Genomic DNA, 17,917 nt, shown 5'->3' with positions numbered 1-17,917 from the left:
ACACCAAAGATTGAGTAAGCCTGAAAATATTTTATTTGCATTTTACAAGTACAACAAAAAGCACACGTCTACGCATCCACACAAACGCGGTTACATAGCCAAGAACATAGTCAAGAGATGGCTCATTAATAAGGGTAGCACAAACACACAAGAAAGAAGACCTAAGCTACAAAACGTACGGTCGGCTGCTAAGTATAATAATTTCCCTGTCACCGCGTGTCACTTTTATACAGCATCTTTACAGCAATACCAGGCCGGGTAGTTTGGCGGAAAGAACGCAACAGCTTATACGGCCGTCAGCTGCCTCTTCCTTACGGGTGTCATAATTATCCTAATCTCCGCATCAACGTCGTGCAAGTTCGCATACAGGTATCTGTATCTGAACCATATGTGCCAGCCTAATACATGTGTAGTGAAATTATAACCACTGCGTCTTATCAAACGTATTGGTTTTGCAAATGCGCATTACAGCTGACAGAACGACATACTGTAAGTGAAGCACAAGAGAACAAGGACAAAAGGAGGATACAACACTTGAAGAAATGAAGAGTTAGTAGGCATACGGCAAACAAGCGATGACGGAGAACACACAATGATGCATCGGGTGTTCTGCGACATCGGTTTGCGTACTTACGGTGTTATGGAGATCAACGGCATAAAAACGTACCTTCAAGCGTACTCCCTCAACCTCCGCCGCATTCATTATGATAGTCAACGCCTAAACAAAATGAGGCACTATTCTTTGCCAAGAGTAGACCTTCTTACAGCAAGTCTATGTAATGATTCGCAGACGAAACCAGCATGCTTTCGAAAATGTTTTACCGCCGTAGTATTCGAACGCCAACGGCCAGGAAACACATCGATACCAATAGGCTGTCGGCTGTTGGTGGTTAATCGAGCACAAAAACCTTGAGGATATGACTAAAAAGCAGCTTCAACAATCAAATTAAAAGAAAATCAACTGCCTATTTGCCTGAGGTAAAAAAGCATCCTTAGACACCTCGATTGTTCATGTCAATGGTTTGTGTAAATTAAAAAATTCAGCATGTTCAGCGCCCCTAGCAGAGAAAGCACAAATTAAACTATTCGACCAAATTACAGTAGCTCCACTTGCGCGCTTACGCTGAAACGCGCCTCGATTGATTTTTCGCCCTCTGTGGCCATTTGTTGAACTTGAGAGTGTGCGGGGCCTGGTAATACCACGCCGCGAGCAGCAGCGCCACGTTCCCCCTGGTGGCATCGGTGCGCAAGGGGGTCACGCGCGCCCGAAGGAAAGCGCCGCCGGTATTCACACCTCCCCTTCTAGCCACCCTAGCATAGAGTTTCCCATAGAGTTTCTCACTACATTACCATGTTATAGTGAGAAACTCTATGGAGTTTCCTACAAAATTACTAGAGGGAACTCTGGCGCTAGTGTCTACGGGAGCTGCAATGGAAGCGGTTGTCCCAGCCACGACCTACTGGAATTCCAGACCTGCACAGATATCCGGCTTCTATGGGAGCAGCTTGCGCCCACTTTCGCTCAACCGACGGCCGTAGGTGGCGCTTTTATAACCTGTTCGTCTGCTACGCGGTGGGCGGCTGTTCGGCGTTGTAATTAGTACGGCAGCTGTTGTGTTGTGACGAACTGCTTCTCTAGTTGATGATTTTTGCTAACAGAGTGACAGTGATGTCACAAGGCTTTGATCGGTCACTTGGCTCCAAAAGTTGACTGCCAGAACCTAAAAAATGTCGGAGCGTGTAGTCCGCTGCTCTCTAATATAGCGTTAAATAGCCGCTCCTATTGCCTTTTTCAAGCAGATTATTATAAATGACATTGTGTATAGAGTTCGCAACGTACACAACAGTTTCATTGTACACGTTGTAAAATTGGCGTCTGCGTTCTTTAGAAACTCGAAGCCACCATAATGTTCGACGACAGAACGATTACCACTCAGTTTAACTCTTAAAAGTTGTCCGTGAATGCGTCGCGAGTTGAAAAAGTGAATTACCCACACAGCTTCACTGCGTACGTATCTTAAGCACCACCGTTCTGCTGCCGCCGTTCCACGCAGAAAAGCTAGCTTTACAGTTTGAAAAGAGTTCCGTGACACGATTTTTAAGGCCTGCAGTGCAGCACGTTTTAAAGCACTGGGATCGCTTAATTTTTTGCAAGCTTTCTACTGAGCTAGACATCCAACGATATTAAAAAAAAGATATGCTCACCTTCCCTTGAAACAGAATCGATCAGCCTATTGCACATATCAGGCGGAGGAATTACTCGTGAATACTTTTACTATACCTTTACCAATAATCTTCCTTTCACTACGGCACACAGCAGTAAATCCTAATGTCATCTACTACATTAGGCTGTCTGTAATCAACTAAAAAAAGCTAGATTATCCTATGAATCTTCTTAAACAATTTTTCCAGTCTCTTAAGGAGGCTAGGAAAGGGAAATTTATGCCGTCGATCTATCATTGCAGCGTCCACCTATGCTCGTTGTTTACATTTCTCGCACCGCTCATCCTCTTCTAGTTTCGCTATTCAAACGCAAAGCATTCGAAAATATGTCTTCTTTTGTATATTTGTGAATTTATTTTTTTACCGCCAATACAAGCGCTTTGTGCCTGCCGAAATGGCAAGACAAGCGCTGAACAGATCACAGAAGCAGACGACAGCGAACAGGTTATAACTAGCGCCACTCTGCTCGTACGTTCTTTTCCTAGCGGCAAAAGGGGCAAACTAGACCAGGCGTGCTGGAGGAGGGAGGTCTGTGCAGGTCTGGAGTTCAGTAGGTCGTGGTCCCAGCATGGGAATGCGTGCGTCTAGTTGTCGAACAAAAATCCCTCACGTGACCTGATCCTAGGTGCCTAGGGACAGGATTGTTTAGGGATTTTTGAGAAGGCATGATGGTGGCGCCGAGCGACGCCGTGGCTTGAAGGACTTTAGCCGTGGCGTGTTCGTCCTCGGCGTGATCGTTCTCCGGCTCGCGCGGACCGCGCGTTGTTCAACGTTGCTTATGTGATCATGCTTGCGTTGCGTGTGTGTTGGTTGTAGGTTCTGTGTTACTTGGCGGAAAGCCGCGAGTAGTGGTGGTGCGGCAGTGCGGCTTTTGCCTCGGTGAGCTCTGGCAGTACAGAATATGCGTTGTGTGACCCATGCTTCCTTGACAATTGAAATGTCGAAGTGGCCTAGCGCCTCGGCAGCGAAGTTCTGCGAACCACGATGACGTGGCGCGCGTTGAATCTCCGGCCCACGCCGACCGCTGGTCGTGTGTCTCCGCAGTAGGTTCAGTATTGTTGGCTAAAAGTCGTGCAGTAGTAGTGGTGTGGCATGTCGGCTTTAAGTCTCGGTGAACTCTGGTGGTGGGAGATCCGTATTTCTGAAGAATTCAGTGGTGCTGACGATTGAAATATTCAAGTGGCGTAGCGCCTCGGCAATGCAATTTGCGAACCGGCGCTGTGCAGTAGCGTCGCCGTGTTCGCCCCTTTTCGGCAGCATCATCACATCGCACATGCACCTTTACTTGACGGGACTCGTAGGTGGAGGTATTGCACGTGTTCTTCGCCACGACTTACGTAAGTAATATAATGCTTAAGGTGGTGTTTACTCACAACTATTCACGCGTCCTTGAAATGGGGCAGCGCATGTTTTCAATCGTGTTCAGCTCTAGTGCGCGATCTGTGACTTCATGTGATTTACTTTTATCGTGGGCTTCACGACAATTATCGCGTAGTGCTGTGAACATAACGGAGCTTTAGTGACATCACGTGATCTGCCAGAATTCCACGAAATGCAGAGTAGATGTTTAATATTATTGGTACTAAGGGCGCGATAAGCACAGTGAGGTGGAGCTTAATACTGTGCCCTGTGATGTTCAGCTGCATCTCTGCCTGTTTTTCGCGCTCTTATTTAGTTTTAGCAACGGGACGCAGGGTTCGGTGCAAAGTTGGGACGAATGAATGTGTATATACGTCTGCAATAACTTCACCGCAACACATTATTTACCCTGAAGATACTGCCCCTCCCGCTTTACTATAATCTCAGGCGCTCTCGAACTCTGTATTTGCCGCTATTTTTATTTTTACATGCTGAATGGTCCTACCACAATACATATATATAGCGAGGTGAAGCTTATTAATGATGCCAAATGCTTTGCCAGTGTCAGATCCAACAGTTTCAGAATGACATGGCCAATACGACAGCCCACACCTTCACTTTAACAATTCTATTAAGACTGTCAAACTAATCTTACAGCACAGAAAAACAACGTAAACACCTCAAGAGTTGATTAGCAACTAATACTGGAAAGTACAAGTCTAGTGGCCAAGGGTGTGGTGAAGTGCTTTAAACATTCAACCAACACAAGTGCTTAAAAATTTCTAGCATATTGATGCAGGTTGATCAGACTTACTGCAATATTGGTTGCTTTACAATGAAAATAATAGTCCTGCATAAGAGGACACAAGCGACTCGTGTGCTGCTTGGTTATGCAAACCACATGGGTGCCACAAATACCCAAACATGGTGCTTGTTTACGCATGCTGCTTGCGTCAACTAGTCTAAAGCTCTCTAATGTCCGAAGTATAAAGAGAAGCTGTAAAAATATGGCACTGAATTTCAGAACTCCGTTTCTTCTGTACTCGTGCAACTTACGGTTTCATGATAGCATCTGCCTAGCTCAATTGCCACATTTTGCGACAAAAGCAGTGATGACTCAGTCAGAGTTGCCTGTCCTAATATTACTCCAATAATTCTTTAAACAGTTCATTTTTTTAATACGAAGCATGTCATGCCCAACTAGAAAAAACCACGCAATAATCTGCTAGAAGTGGCTAAAAAATCACCAGTCTTCTGAAGTCAGCTTGATTTGCAGCTGCTAAAATTGGCTATTATTCAATTAGGGCAAGGAAGGAACAGCTTCAATAAACGTATGTCTCATCAGAAAGTTGCGGTGGTGTGCTGCAGGCTAAGGTAGGGGAATGAAGCCGTTTTGGCATTGGTCTACCTCTGTCCCAAAACCAGGCACCGCAGCCAAGGTGACTTCACTTGGCTTTGACAGCTTCAAGTTCGCTTTCACAAGCACGTAATACTCAGATGAGGTGAGCTCAATGCACATCACCCACATTGGGGATGCAAAGACATACGGCCAAGAGGATGCCACCTTGACGAAGCAGACACCACAGACCTCGAATTAACAAATGACACCAACTATCCCAACTGCCATACCCTCCATTCAAGCCAGAAGTGCAGCACACTTACCTAGCATGGGCAACTGGGGCCTTCATCCAGAGTGTCAGTGCGACTCTGCCCCAAGAGGCAGCGACCATTATGTGATATAATACTTGATGTAGGGGTGAAAATGTACCACACTCACAAAATCAGGGTTTCAGGCTGGGACCATTTCTGTGATGCACTTGAGTCTACAGAATGTGAAGGTGTTTAAGAATCGCTAGTAACACGCATCCTTTACACACTGCAAAGAGCGACGTGCGAACTAGAGCTTACTGGGGCAACATCCAGCCCTGGCAAGCACCTGCTGTAACTTTGGGGTGAGCAAGCCAAGCTGCATAATTAAATTGTGGCTGCACGCAACAAACCCTGATCAATGTTCTGCACAAGACTGAGCAGGCAAGATGTCATGCTAAGAAACTTGCCTGGGACCAGTGGATGGACCACTGCACGTCATTTAAATGTATAGGTCTCAGTAAGCTGTAACAGATTCTCGGCTATAACAGGATGAACCAAATACTGTAATACTATTGAAAACACGCTGCTCGATCTTCAGTGCACATCTGAGAAATTTGGGGAACAAGCTGCAGATGCTTTCCCAGACCACCTCACAGTGACTGACCGTCACCTGAGTTGTATGCACCTTAATGACCACATGCCAAGGAAGGAATGGAAAGCCTCTATATACGATGGCAGAACCTGTTATTGCTCTCGAGTGTCCACAAAGTAGGCATTTCCACAGGGGCACTGGAAAAAGGAACATATTATTGACAGTGATCAAAGACAAGCTACTATACACCCAGCATTGTTGCCATGTAATGACATCTGAAACAATCCCTCTCAAAGAGGAAATCATCTTTGTGTATCCATAAAGAGGGCAGACAGGCAAAGCCCCCTCAGCAATGATGCCAGCTTCAAAAGGCCCACTTCGCACATCCTGAATGCTTCCTTCTTAGACTTTGCTGGGTGCAAGCATTCTGCTGTCAAAAAGTTGTCATTGAGAGCACTGTTCGTTTGGTGGCAATACAGTTCAGAAGCAATTGAAACAAGCCTCCCTTCCTAGTTGGCCTGGATGCTCACGGTGCTTATGAAGCAGCACCATGAGGCAAGCAAGGTGAACGGATGCCTCCAAGCCCTTGTTCGTTTATCACACTGTTCTGTTAGTAACAACCATGAGATCTGAAACCAACAAGCTCAAGTTCGGCACTCGTGTGGTTACTGTGGAGGATCTATAATAAAAAGCTCAAAACAGAAAACTCAAGGGAAAGGATAAGGCACCATTTAACACTTAGTATTGCTGCAGCCCACCCCCTTCTTTTATTTTGTCTGGTCGTGCTACATCTTTTTACTACACATAGGCATGAACTTAGGTGATGTTCCCAATCAGTGTCCAATCTTTATATACACTATGTGCTGGTTCAAAGAGGCTCGAAACACTGCAATGGAAGCTTTAAGTAGAAAAGGTGCCTGGAAGAAGAAAAAAAAGTTGTGCTGCAACCATCTCGGCATCATCTTGTCCCCTTAATAAAAATTGTGCTTTCATATCAACTTGAGCCCTCCAGTTTAGAGTAAAATACCAGTGCACTTATGAACAATGAATCAATTCTCAAAGAGCATGTGCAGTCCAGCCAAAAGCAGGGGCAAGAATCCGCATTGTGCTCCTGCATTGAAGGTGAATAACACGTACCATAATGGCAAATGTGCTTTAGTAAGCTTCTCTGCAATATGAATTTGTAATGTACAAAAAAAGAATTGTCAATGAAGCTTACCACAAGCATAGATGCACTTGCAAATTATGTCACAATTGAAAATAATGAGCACAGTGTAAACCTATGTGCCCTTTCCACTCTTAATATGCTTTACTGCACGATGCTTATTTACACCCCTGTATTGCGGTGTAGCAAGCTACAAAAGAAACTTTGCATAATTAGGCTTTTTAGGATTATCTTTCTTGCAATACACTAATATTTCGCGGTGAAGCTTAAGCAATGTACTGCGGTGAAGCATACTAAAAGTGAAAAGGGGCCACTGTCACTGGACATAATAAGCTTTCTTTAATCATACACTCGCGCATCCGCCGCTTCTCAGGTCGCCTAAGTGGACATACTATGCTGGCTGATAGCGGCCCCCTCCCATTTTTAGTATGCTTCACCGCGTAACTAAAATGTACTGCGGCGAAGAAGCCGTCCATTTGTATTGAGTGAATGAAGAAATGGTTTTTACAACAGTACAGAAATAAACGCGCACCATGCATCAGTCTACCACACGGAAGAGCGTCGCAACATACGGTAGCTGATTCACACAGGCCGTGTAACTCACTTATCAGTCGTAAAGGGTATTATGTGTAATTCAAAATTTCAGACACACATATCTGTTTATGTTTACGTTCGCACTCCTTGCGTAATAAGACTCCCAGAACTTCCACAAAACAAAGTAATTTACAAAATACAAACGAAAAGAACACAGATATGTCTTGTTTTCAACTCGGCCGTCATGCAAATGACATATAACGCAGAACAACGTGAACATGCTGTGTGTTAGCGTCGTAAACTTCATACTAGGTAAGGAGCTAGCACACCACAATCCCGCGACAGCCGCTAATGAGACCAAGACGGGAGCACATATCTGTGAACGCGCAAACGGAGCCCCTAAGCCACTCTGCTCCTCCGCCACCCCCGCTGCACGTCTGCACCACTCGTTTGAAGCACAGCACACCAAACACACATTCAGCGCTCAACAGTGGGCGGTCGACGCAGTTGCATTTACATCACTTGCAGCAAGCAGCACATCCCTCGATGTCCGTTAAGCAAAGTCGGACACGGCGACGCCACATTGCGGTTCGCAGAACTTTGCTGCCGAGGCGCTAGGCCACTTCGATATCTCAATTGTCACCACCGCCGGGTTCTCAAGAAAGCACTGGTCACACAACGCAGATTCTGTACTGCCAGAGCTCACCGAGGCCAAAGCCGCACTGCCGCACCGCCACTACTCGCGGCTTTCTGCCAGGTAACACAGAACCTACAACCAACACACAAGCAACGCACGCACAATCACATGAGCAATGTTGAACAACGCGCGGTCCAGAGAACAATTACGCCGAGGACGAACACACACGCCACGGCGTCGCTCGGCGCCATCATCATAGAATAAAGACTAACTTTAGAGAACGGAAACTCTACCGTCCGCAGTGGTACGAAAATAAGCAGCGGCAGCGCATGGAACTTAGCGGGGTGGACGCCAGATGGCGATGCTTAACACGGAAGCTGAAACGCAGTTTTTTTTTTTTTTTTAGAGCAATATCCCATAGAGTTTCTCACTACATTACCTAGAGGGAAATCTGGCGCTGCTGCGCTGTGGTATGCATGGGAATGCCGGTATATTGTGGATTCGTACTGGCATCGTTCTCGTAGAGACAGGACACCTTGAAGACGCGCTTGGCAAGTACCGTTCCGTCTGTCACAATGATTCATGTTCTACTAGAACAGCACGTGAAAAGCTGTTTTAGCTTTATTATTACTCGAAAACATGTTTTGTTTAACTATGAGAACTTGTTATTGTGTGTACGGCTACATGTTACATAAGAAGTATCAGCGGGCCGCTAAAGTTGGAGGACAGACGACAAGGTTCGCGCTCGCTTTGAAACAGTTGGTCGTCTGTTCTTGCTTTTCTTCGCTTGGTCATGCATCGTGGGTGAGTAAAGATGTAATATGCGTGAATGGAAACATTTTATGAAGATTTTACTTTGAGAACGCGTTATTTGCGTAGCCATATCCGCATTTTAGACGAAGCCTCTTACAACACGAGCCTCGCAGACACATACACCGTCATTCCCATGACGGCACGGTGCCCCCTTAAGAAACTCCCATAGACGGTGGCGCCAGATTACCCTCTAGGTGTTATAGTGAGAAACTCTATGGCAATATCTAATATGGCCGCTTCTCGCCGGTAGCGTGCGCTGGTACGCGCTGTGCTAGCCGCGTGCGTCTATTTGTCGTACAAAAATCCCTCACGTGACCTGATCCTAGGTGCCTAGGGACAGGATCGTTTAGGGATTTTTGAGAAGGCGCGATGCTGGCGCCGAGCGACACCGTGGCGTGTTCGTCCTCGGCGTGATCGTTCTCTGGACCGCGCGTTGTTATCGTGCGTGCGTTGCTTGTAGGTTCTGTGTTACTTGGCGGAAAGCCGTGAGTAGTGGCGGTGCGGCAATGCGGCTTTGGTCTCGATGAGCTCTGGCACTACAGAATCTGCGTTGTGTGACCCGTGCTTTCTTGAGAACCCGGCGGTGGTGACAATTGAAATATCGAAGTGGCCTAGCGCCTCGGCAGCGAAGTTCTGCGAACCGCGATGTGGCGTCGCCGTGTCCGACTTTGCTTAACGGACATCGAGGGATGTGCTGCTCGCTGCAAGTCATGTGAATGCAACTGCGTCGACCGCCCACTGTTCAGCGCTGAATGTGTGTTTGGTGTGCTGTGCTTGAAACGAGTGGTGCAGCCGTGCAGCGGGGGTGGCGGAGGAGCAGAGTGGCTTACGGGCTCCGTTTGCGCGTTCACAGACATGTGCTCCCGTCTTGGTCTCATTAGCGGCTGTCGCGGGATTGTGGTGTGCTAGCTCCTTGCCTAGTATGAAGTTTACGACGCTAACACACAGCATGTTCACGTTTTTCCGCGCTATATGTCATTTGCATGACGGCCGAGTTGAAAACGAGACATATAGTGTTCTTTGCGTTTGTGTGTTGTGAATTACTTTCTAATGTGGAAGTTCTGGGAGTCTTATTACGCAAGGAGTGCGAACGTAAACATAAACACACATGTGTGTCTGAAATTTTGAATTATCCATAATACCCTTTACGACTGATAAGTGGGCTACACGGCCTGTGTGAATCAGCTACCGTATGTTGCGACGCTCTTTCGTGTGGTAGAATGATGCATGGTGCGCGTTTATTTCTGTACTGTTGTAAAAACCATTTGTTTATCCGTGCACTCAATACAAATGTACGGCTTCTTCGCCGCAGTACATTTTAGTTACGCGTGAAGCATACTAAAAGTGGGAGGGGGCCACTATCAGCCAGCATAGTATGTCCACTTAGGCGACCTGAGAGGCGGCGGGTGCGCGAGTGTATAATTTAAGAACTCTTATTATGTCCAGTGACAGTGGAGATCATTAACTGTAGCACCAAAGTAGTGTACCACTACCAGAACAAAGGCATGTAGTATGCCCATCTCAATTCTTGTGCTTATGCCAGTCTTATTTTTTACAGCAATAGCTGCTATGGGCTAACTCCCCTGGTTGTTCTGATGTCTACTGGTGTTGTCACTGGAATTCTCGAATTTCTTGCTAGAATATTGCAAATAATGTTCTCATTGTGCTGCGAGGATTCAAACATACGATCAAAAGAGTGGCAGTCCACAATTCTACATTTCAGCCACTCTGCTGAAGGTACAGTCGTGGTGAATACTGATTCCGGAGAGCGTGATCTAGCCAACAGGTGCCTAGATTGGCTAACGCCTGCTCAATGTCTGCATACTGTATATAGAGCTGGCATCCACACCTTCAAGTTCTTACACATCACCTTCCCACTTGTGAAGGCAGTCCTATGTTAAGTTTTCTTGCATGTGATGACAATGGGTGCATCTGCTTCATTAATCTTCTAGTGCTTGGCTTCTCAGATTTACTGGATGGAGCTGTTGGTGTCTTGTTTTTCTCAAGCAAAGCGCGAGACATAGCAATGCGTAGCCCAAATATAGATTTGAGAAAACCAAAACGAATTCAGCAGTAAGGAGCTAAAGGGTTGTTTTGGTGTAGATCAGCGGATAAGTCCGGATATGAAAGAGGAGGAAGAAAAGCCGCCGAGTCTTTCCACTTCAACACTGAGGCACAACTCCCACAAATAAATAGGACTCTTACTTATTTTACTTTTTTAAGGAGATTACCGACTTGCATTGGCAAGTGTTCACTTCAGCAAACACTGCATGAGGTAAGCTTCCTGTGCATATTTCACCAGCTACTGCATCATTGTTTCACATTATGAGTGAAACTGCAATTTTCTTTATGCCACAACTTGCCCAATTTTGTGTTTTGCAGTGCGATGTTAGCAGTGCTAATAAGGCACCTAAATACTCATGAATAGTAATACAGAGAAAAAAAAGTAAGAAAGCAGTGGCTTTTTGTGCGTAGACTATGCATACACCTGGTGCTCTTATGCTCATTTTTTCCCTATCCGCTCAGCCATGCTAAACAAGAAAAGTTTATACACAATTAGTTTATACACAGACCACAACTAAACCACAGGTATCGTTGGTAAGCAAAGTATATTTATTCGGTGACATTTTCTGCAGCCCTGCTATTGAGCTTTCCTTCCTTCCTTTTCAGCTGTGCAGGTTCATTAAGAAGTGATGATACAGTTTGACAATTTTAATCATTGAAAGACTTAGCGAAACCTTTTTCGGGTTGTTTTTTCTTGGTTTCAGACTCTGCACATTGCATTTTAAGGCGTGTTTTCTATGTTGCTTTTTTCTTTATGGGTAGGGCATGTCAACATTTTTTACACCATTTCAAGTATGTGGTGCCATAGACTGTTCTTAGATGAAGTCTTGCCCTTTCATTCTGTACAATATGATATCGTTTTTTTTGTGTCCAAGGCCGTTTTACAGCGTGATTGTAGCATTTTGCCAAGTTTTGCCTCTGTCACCCAAGCTTGAAAGATTGCTACCCACTGGTTGTGGCATGACACATGTCACGTTTCTTTTTCAATAAAAGGAAGTCTGTCACTTATCCTGTGCACTGGTTGCCTTTTGTCTCTGAATTGCAATTTGTTGCCTATATTTGCTTTTTTGTTGCATTTCAGATTAGGAATGGCTGTCATAATTGACATTTAACCATATTGCACACAATGTGGATGATATGTAATTGCAATATATGGCCACCATAAATATAATAGAAGTTAATAATTCAAGAATAGTGCCTTTGCATGGTGGTGCAGCCATGAATTGTGGCTATAAGGTACCAGCGCTGCAGATAGCACTGCTTGTGCAGAATATAGTGCAGCTCTACTACTTTCAAACATCATTGTTTTTATCTGCATTTGTATAGCTCCAGTTTCTGTGAACAACACACATCTGGTGGAAGGGTGGCTTGCACCTGCAGTTGGGTCCAATGAATAGCCAAGTTTCTGCCCGTTTTCATGTTATTAGCATATTAGTAAAGGCAGTCGTTTTTATAGTAGCCTGTTTGCCCAGTGTAGAAGCCGATGCAGGGTGTCAGGATCTCATACACATCTTCAGCTTTGCAGGGGACACAGCATCTGGCACATAGTTTGTCACAGGCCATGTATTCGGGGCAAGTTCAGTTCACTCACTAACAAAGGGAGAACCAAGCTTGTTGGATATGAAGTAAACCGCCTGTATACTCAGTGGCCTTCATTTCGTGTGACATATGTGGTTATAGCGACCCTTGTTTTAAGCACTTCTTGTCCAGCAGCGGTCGTTTGCTTTTTCAAACACTCAGGATAGCTTTCAGCAAGCTGGACAGGAATAACACTGAAAAACCAGCAGATGTTAATTGTCGCACTTATCATGCGAAGCTTCATACAGTATGATCTGGGCGTAAATAAATGAGGGTGTTCCTCAAGGCCTTGTAGCACATGTTATGAGTTTGGAGCAACATGATGTATAGCACTTTTTTGATCGCATGCTATAGGTTTAGCAGGTGTGGCCATGGTTGAAGTGCAGAGCAAGGTCAAGAAAACAGATATCTATGAGCAGCACCCTGATAAGGAGACTCTGGGAAAACTAGTGGGAAGCCTGTTGAACATCTGGTTGACCCACTTGCTGGCTCCACCAGGCAAAGTATGATAAAGAGAAGGAAGTCATTAACACATCAGAAGGTTTTTACATATAAACACTGGGCTAAGGTCATAACATGCCAACAAGTCTTAGTGCGCAGGCTATGCACGACCAACTATATATGCCTTCTGTTTGGACATTGCTCATTGTAACTAACAAAGATGGAGTGGACAAAAAAAGAACAGCAGCTCCATTAATTTAGTTTCACTGGTATCGACAGTGTTTTGTAAGCGTACATTGCCATACTCCCCAATGCCTTCTTGGGTGACATCAGCAAAGACCAGCTTGAGGCAAGGGGTAATAGACGTCTTTACAAGCTAAAAATGCATGAATGCATGGAGAGCACATTGTGTCCAAAAAGTAGGCACTTCACAGGGGCACTGGAGAAGGAACAGGTTATTAACAGTGGGCAAAGACAAGCTACTAAACACCCAACACTGTTGCCATGTAACGACCTCTGAAACAATCCCTCTTAAAGAGGAAATCATCTTTGTGTATCCATAAAGAGGGCAGATGGGCAAAGCCCCTTCAGTAATGCTGCCAGCTTCAAAAGCAAATTTTCACATCCTGAATGCTTCCTTCTTAAGACTTTGCTGGGTGCAAGCATTCTACTGTCCAAAAGCTGTCATTGAGAGCACTGTTGGTTTGGCGGCAATAAAGTTCAGAAGCAATTGCAACAAACCTCCCTTCCTAGTTGGCCTGGATGCTCACGGTGCTTATGAAGCAGCACCATGAGGCAAGCAAGGTGAATGGATGCCTCCAAGCCCTTGTTCGTTTATCACACTGTTCTGTTAGTAACAACCGTGAGACTTGAAACCAACAAGTTCAAGCTCAGCACTCGCATGGTTACTGTGCAGGATTCATAAAAAGCACAAAAACAGAAAACTCAAGGGAAAGGATAAAGCACCATTTAACACTTACCGCCGTATTCATAAATGTAACTTAACTTCAAGCTCATGCTTGATTTAAATGACGCCTGGCATTAACGCGCCCAAAGACGCTCACTGCGTTTCCTTCGGCACGTTCCCGATAGGCGTCACTTAGATCAAGTCAAGCATGAGCTTCAACTTAAGTTGCATTTCTGAATACGGAGGTTAGTATTCCTACAGCCCAACCCCTTCTTTTATTTTGTCTGGTCGTGCTACATCTTTTTACTATATATAGGCATGAACTTAGGTGATGTTGCCAATCAGTGTCCAATATTTATATACACTATGTGCTGGTTCAATGATGTTCGAAACACTGCAATGGAAGCTTCAAGTAGAAAAGGTGCCTGGAAGAAAAAAAAAAAGCTGTCCTGCAACCATCTTGGCAACATCTTGTCCCCTTAATAAAAATTGTGCTTTCATATCAACTTGAGCCCTACAGTTTAGAGTAAAGTACCAGTGCACTTATGAACAATGAATCAATTCTCAAAGAGCATGTGCAGTCCAGCCAAAAGCAGGGGCAAGAATCCGCATTGTGCTCCTGCATTGATGGTGAATAACACGTACCATAATGGCGAATGTGCTTTAGTAAGCTTCATTGCAATATTAATTTATAATGTACAAAGAATTGTCAATGAAGCTTAGCACGAGCACAGATGCATTTGCAAATTATGTCACAATTGAAAGTAATGAGCACAGTGTAAACCTATGTGCACTTTCCACTCTTAGTATGCTTTACTGCACGATGCTTATTTACACTCCTGTATTGCGGTGTAGCAAGCTACAAAAGAAACGTTGCATAATTAGGCTTTTTACGATTATCTTTCTCGCAATGCACTATTATTTCGCGGTGAAGCCTAAGCAATGTACTGCGGTGAAGCATAATAAAAGTGAAAAGGGGCTACTGTCACTGGACATAATAAGAGTCCTTTAATCATACACTCGCGAACCCGCCGCCTCTCAGGTCGCCTAAGTCGACATACTATGCTGGCTGATAGTGGCCCCCTCCCACTTTTAGTATGCTTCACCGCGTAACTAAAACGTACTGCGGCGAAGAAGCCGTACATTTGTATTGAGTGAATAAACAAATGGTTTTTACAACAGTACAGAAATAAACGCGCACCATGCATCAGTCTACCACACGGAAGAGCGTCGCAACATACGGTAGCTGATTCACACAGGCCGTGTAGCCCACTTATCAGTCGTAAAGGGTATTATGGGTAATTCAAAATTTTACACACATATGTGTTTATGTTTACGTTCGCACTCCTTGCGTAATAAGACTCCCAGAACTTCCACAATAGAAAGTAATTTACAACACACAAACGCAAAGAACACTATATGTCTCGTTTTCAACTCGGCCGTCATGCAAATGACATATAGCGCGGAAAAACGTGAACATGCTGTGTGTTAGCGTCGTAAACTTCATACTAGGCAAGGAGCTAGCACACCACAGTCCCGCGACAGCCGCTAACGAGACCAAGACGGGAGCACATGTCTGTGAACGCGCAAACGGAGCCCGTAAGCCACTCTGCTCCTCCGCCACCCCCGCTGCACGGCTGCATCAATCGTTTCAAGCACAGCACACCAAACACACATTCAGCGCTGAACAGTGGGCGGTCGACGCAGTTGCATTTACATGACTTGCAGCGAGCAGCACATGCCTCGATGTCCGTTAAGCAAAGTCGGACACGGCGACGCCACATCGCGGTTCGCAGAACTTCGCTGCCAAGGCGCTAGGCCACTTCGATATTTCAATTGTCACCACCGCCGGGTTCTCCAGAAAGCACGGGTCACACAACGCAGATTCTGTAGTGCCAGAGCTCACCGAGGCCAAAGCCGCATTGCCGCACCGCCACTACTCACGGGTTTCCGCTAGGTAACACAGAACCTATAACCAACACACAAGCAACGCACGCACAATTACATGAGCAATGTTGAACAACGCGCGGTCCAGAGAACGAACACGCCACGGCGTCGCTCGGCGCCAGCATCGCGCCTTCTCAAAAATCCCTAAACGATGCTGTCCCTAGGCACCTAGGATCAGGTCACGTGAGGGATTTTTGTACGACAAATAGACGCACGCGTGCTAGCCCTGCTGGCTATGCATTCTATGGCTCTGCGGCATGCCTTGTTTTGGCTGCCGCGTAGCTGGTGCGCTCTAATTGCTAGGAGACCAAAGAGCCTCTACTGACGCCCATACAAACAAGACAAGTGAGTGAACTGAACGTGCGACTTTATTGGCAGAATAAAAGCAGTGTCCATGTACATTCTCGTGCAACAACAAAAATAAAATTTGCATGTCGAGATACGCTGGAATAATTAACGCGAGCTCCTACTTCGTTGTAGGACCTGGCCGTCTGGTAACAAGCGACAACCAGCAGTGCAAACAGGTTGGACAGAGCGTCCCACCTGTTTGAACCGACAGTTGCCGTTGAAAGTGAGCAGCTTGCATTGCGAAGCAATCGAGTGATGCAAGCATCTGCTGCCGCAGCCAACACAGTAACATGGACTACCCGCCACTTTAGAGTTCAAACTCCTTTCCAACCTGCACGTTTCTTTTTGTTCTTTCGGGGGCCGCTGAAGTGTCGCTCGCACTTCGCGCCCCACTTTGTCTCAATGTGTTCATCGTTCGTTTCGTGGGCATCACCTCTGGCAGCCACTTTTTTGGGCCTTTCCACCCACGTGGCTATCAACGTCACGCACTTCAGACCATGCGAGCACGTATGCTGGTCTCCATTCATGCCAGACCGCGGCCGCCGAGGAAGGCCGCAAGCACAATTTGCCCACGGTGCATGTGAATTGGGAGTCCGTGTCACTGTGCGAACTGCAGCAGCAGGTGCTTACCTCGAGAGACTGCTACCCAATGCAACTGACCAGGCCGCCACATCCGAGAACCATGACCGAGAAGGACAGCATCTCAACGAAACTCTGCAATCAATCACTTCAGCGTACCACTCGCATAAGGTTCGCTGTATACTCTATACATTGGTTAACATCAACATGGCATCAGCGAGCATTCGCGTACATAGGTGGCTTGCGGCACATTCAGCCGTTAGAATACAGGTATAGTGCTTGCCTTCCGTCGCGCCTGGCGGTCTGGTAACAAGCGACAACCAGCAGTGGAAACATTGTTTTGAACCTGTTTTGCTTCAGTACCTGGCAAAAACTCAATCTTCCCAGCAAGGAGAGCAATTCTGGATGAGACCAGCAATCCAATATAGGGATGAGAAATCTTGCATTTAAGTAGGAAGCCACTACGCTCTGTAAGCAATGGGGGCCAAAAACAAGAAGGCAAATGCTACATAGCAAGAATTGCTTGACCTGTACGTTTGGATGAGGGGGAAGAATTGGCTCGAAGAATAATTGAGAATGAAAAAGCTTTTATACGTGACACAAATGGAATTTGACAAGGCCAGGAAGCTAAGTAAGAAAAGAAAACCAACATCCACGAGTCATTGAAGTGAAATAGAAAGGAAGTGTTACCCTTACTTTTGCAAGGCACCCCGACAGTTGCCTACTGCAGCTTCTCCAGTTTTCTTTTCGCAGCAGATTTAGGTGCTTTTGACAAGTTTAACTCCCGGTTTTTCAACCGCAAATGCCAAAGAAGTCTAAGGTGGACATAGAGCTGCAGAAATTGCTGTTTGCAGACTGAACTACAAAATGGCAGATTGCCGGTCTCCTCTGCCACAATGGAAAACAATTCACTTGTAACACCTTGATGGTGTACAACAGCCTCTACTGCGTGTGTAAATTTGTCCTCAAGCTTCACGACATACGCATATGCTGCGTCAGTTGGAACAGTTAAATGGCCGAGGGATTTGCCGCTTATGGGAAGAGCTTTAAACATCATAAATAACTGACTAGGTTTTGCAAGGTCCTGGTTGCTTTCCTTCAGTAGGTCGTGGCACGAGCTGCACTCACTTTTCTTTATGA

This window comes from Dermacentor andersoni, chromosome 3 (genome assembly GCF_023375885.2).
Source record: "Dermacentor andersoni chromosome 3, qqDerAnde1_hic_scaffold, whole genome shotgun sequence".
NCBI lineage: Eukaryota > Metazoa > Arthropoda > Arachnida > Ixodida > Ixodidae > Dermacentor > Dermacentor andersoni.
Note: the sequence above shows the minus strand (reverse complement) of the source record.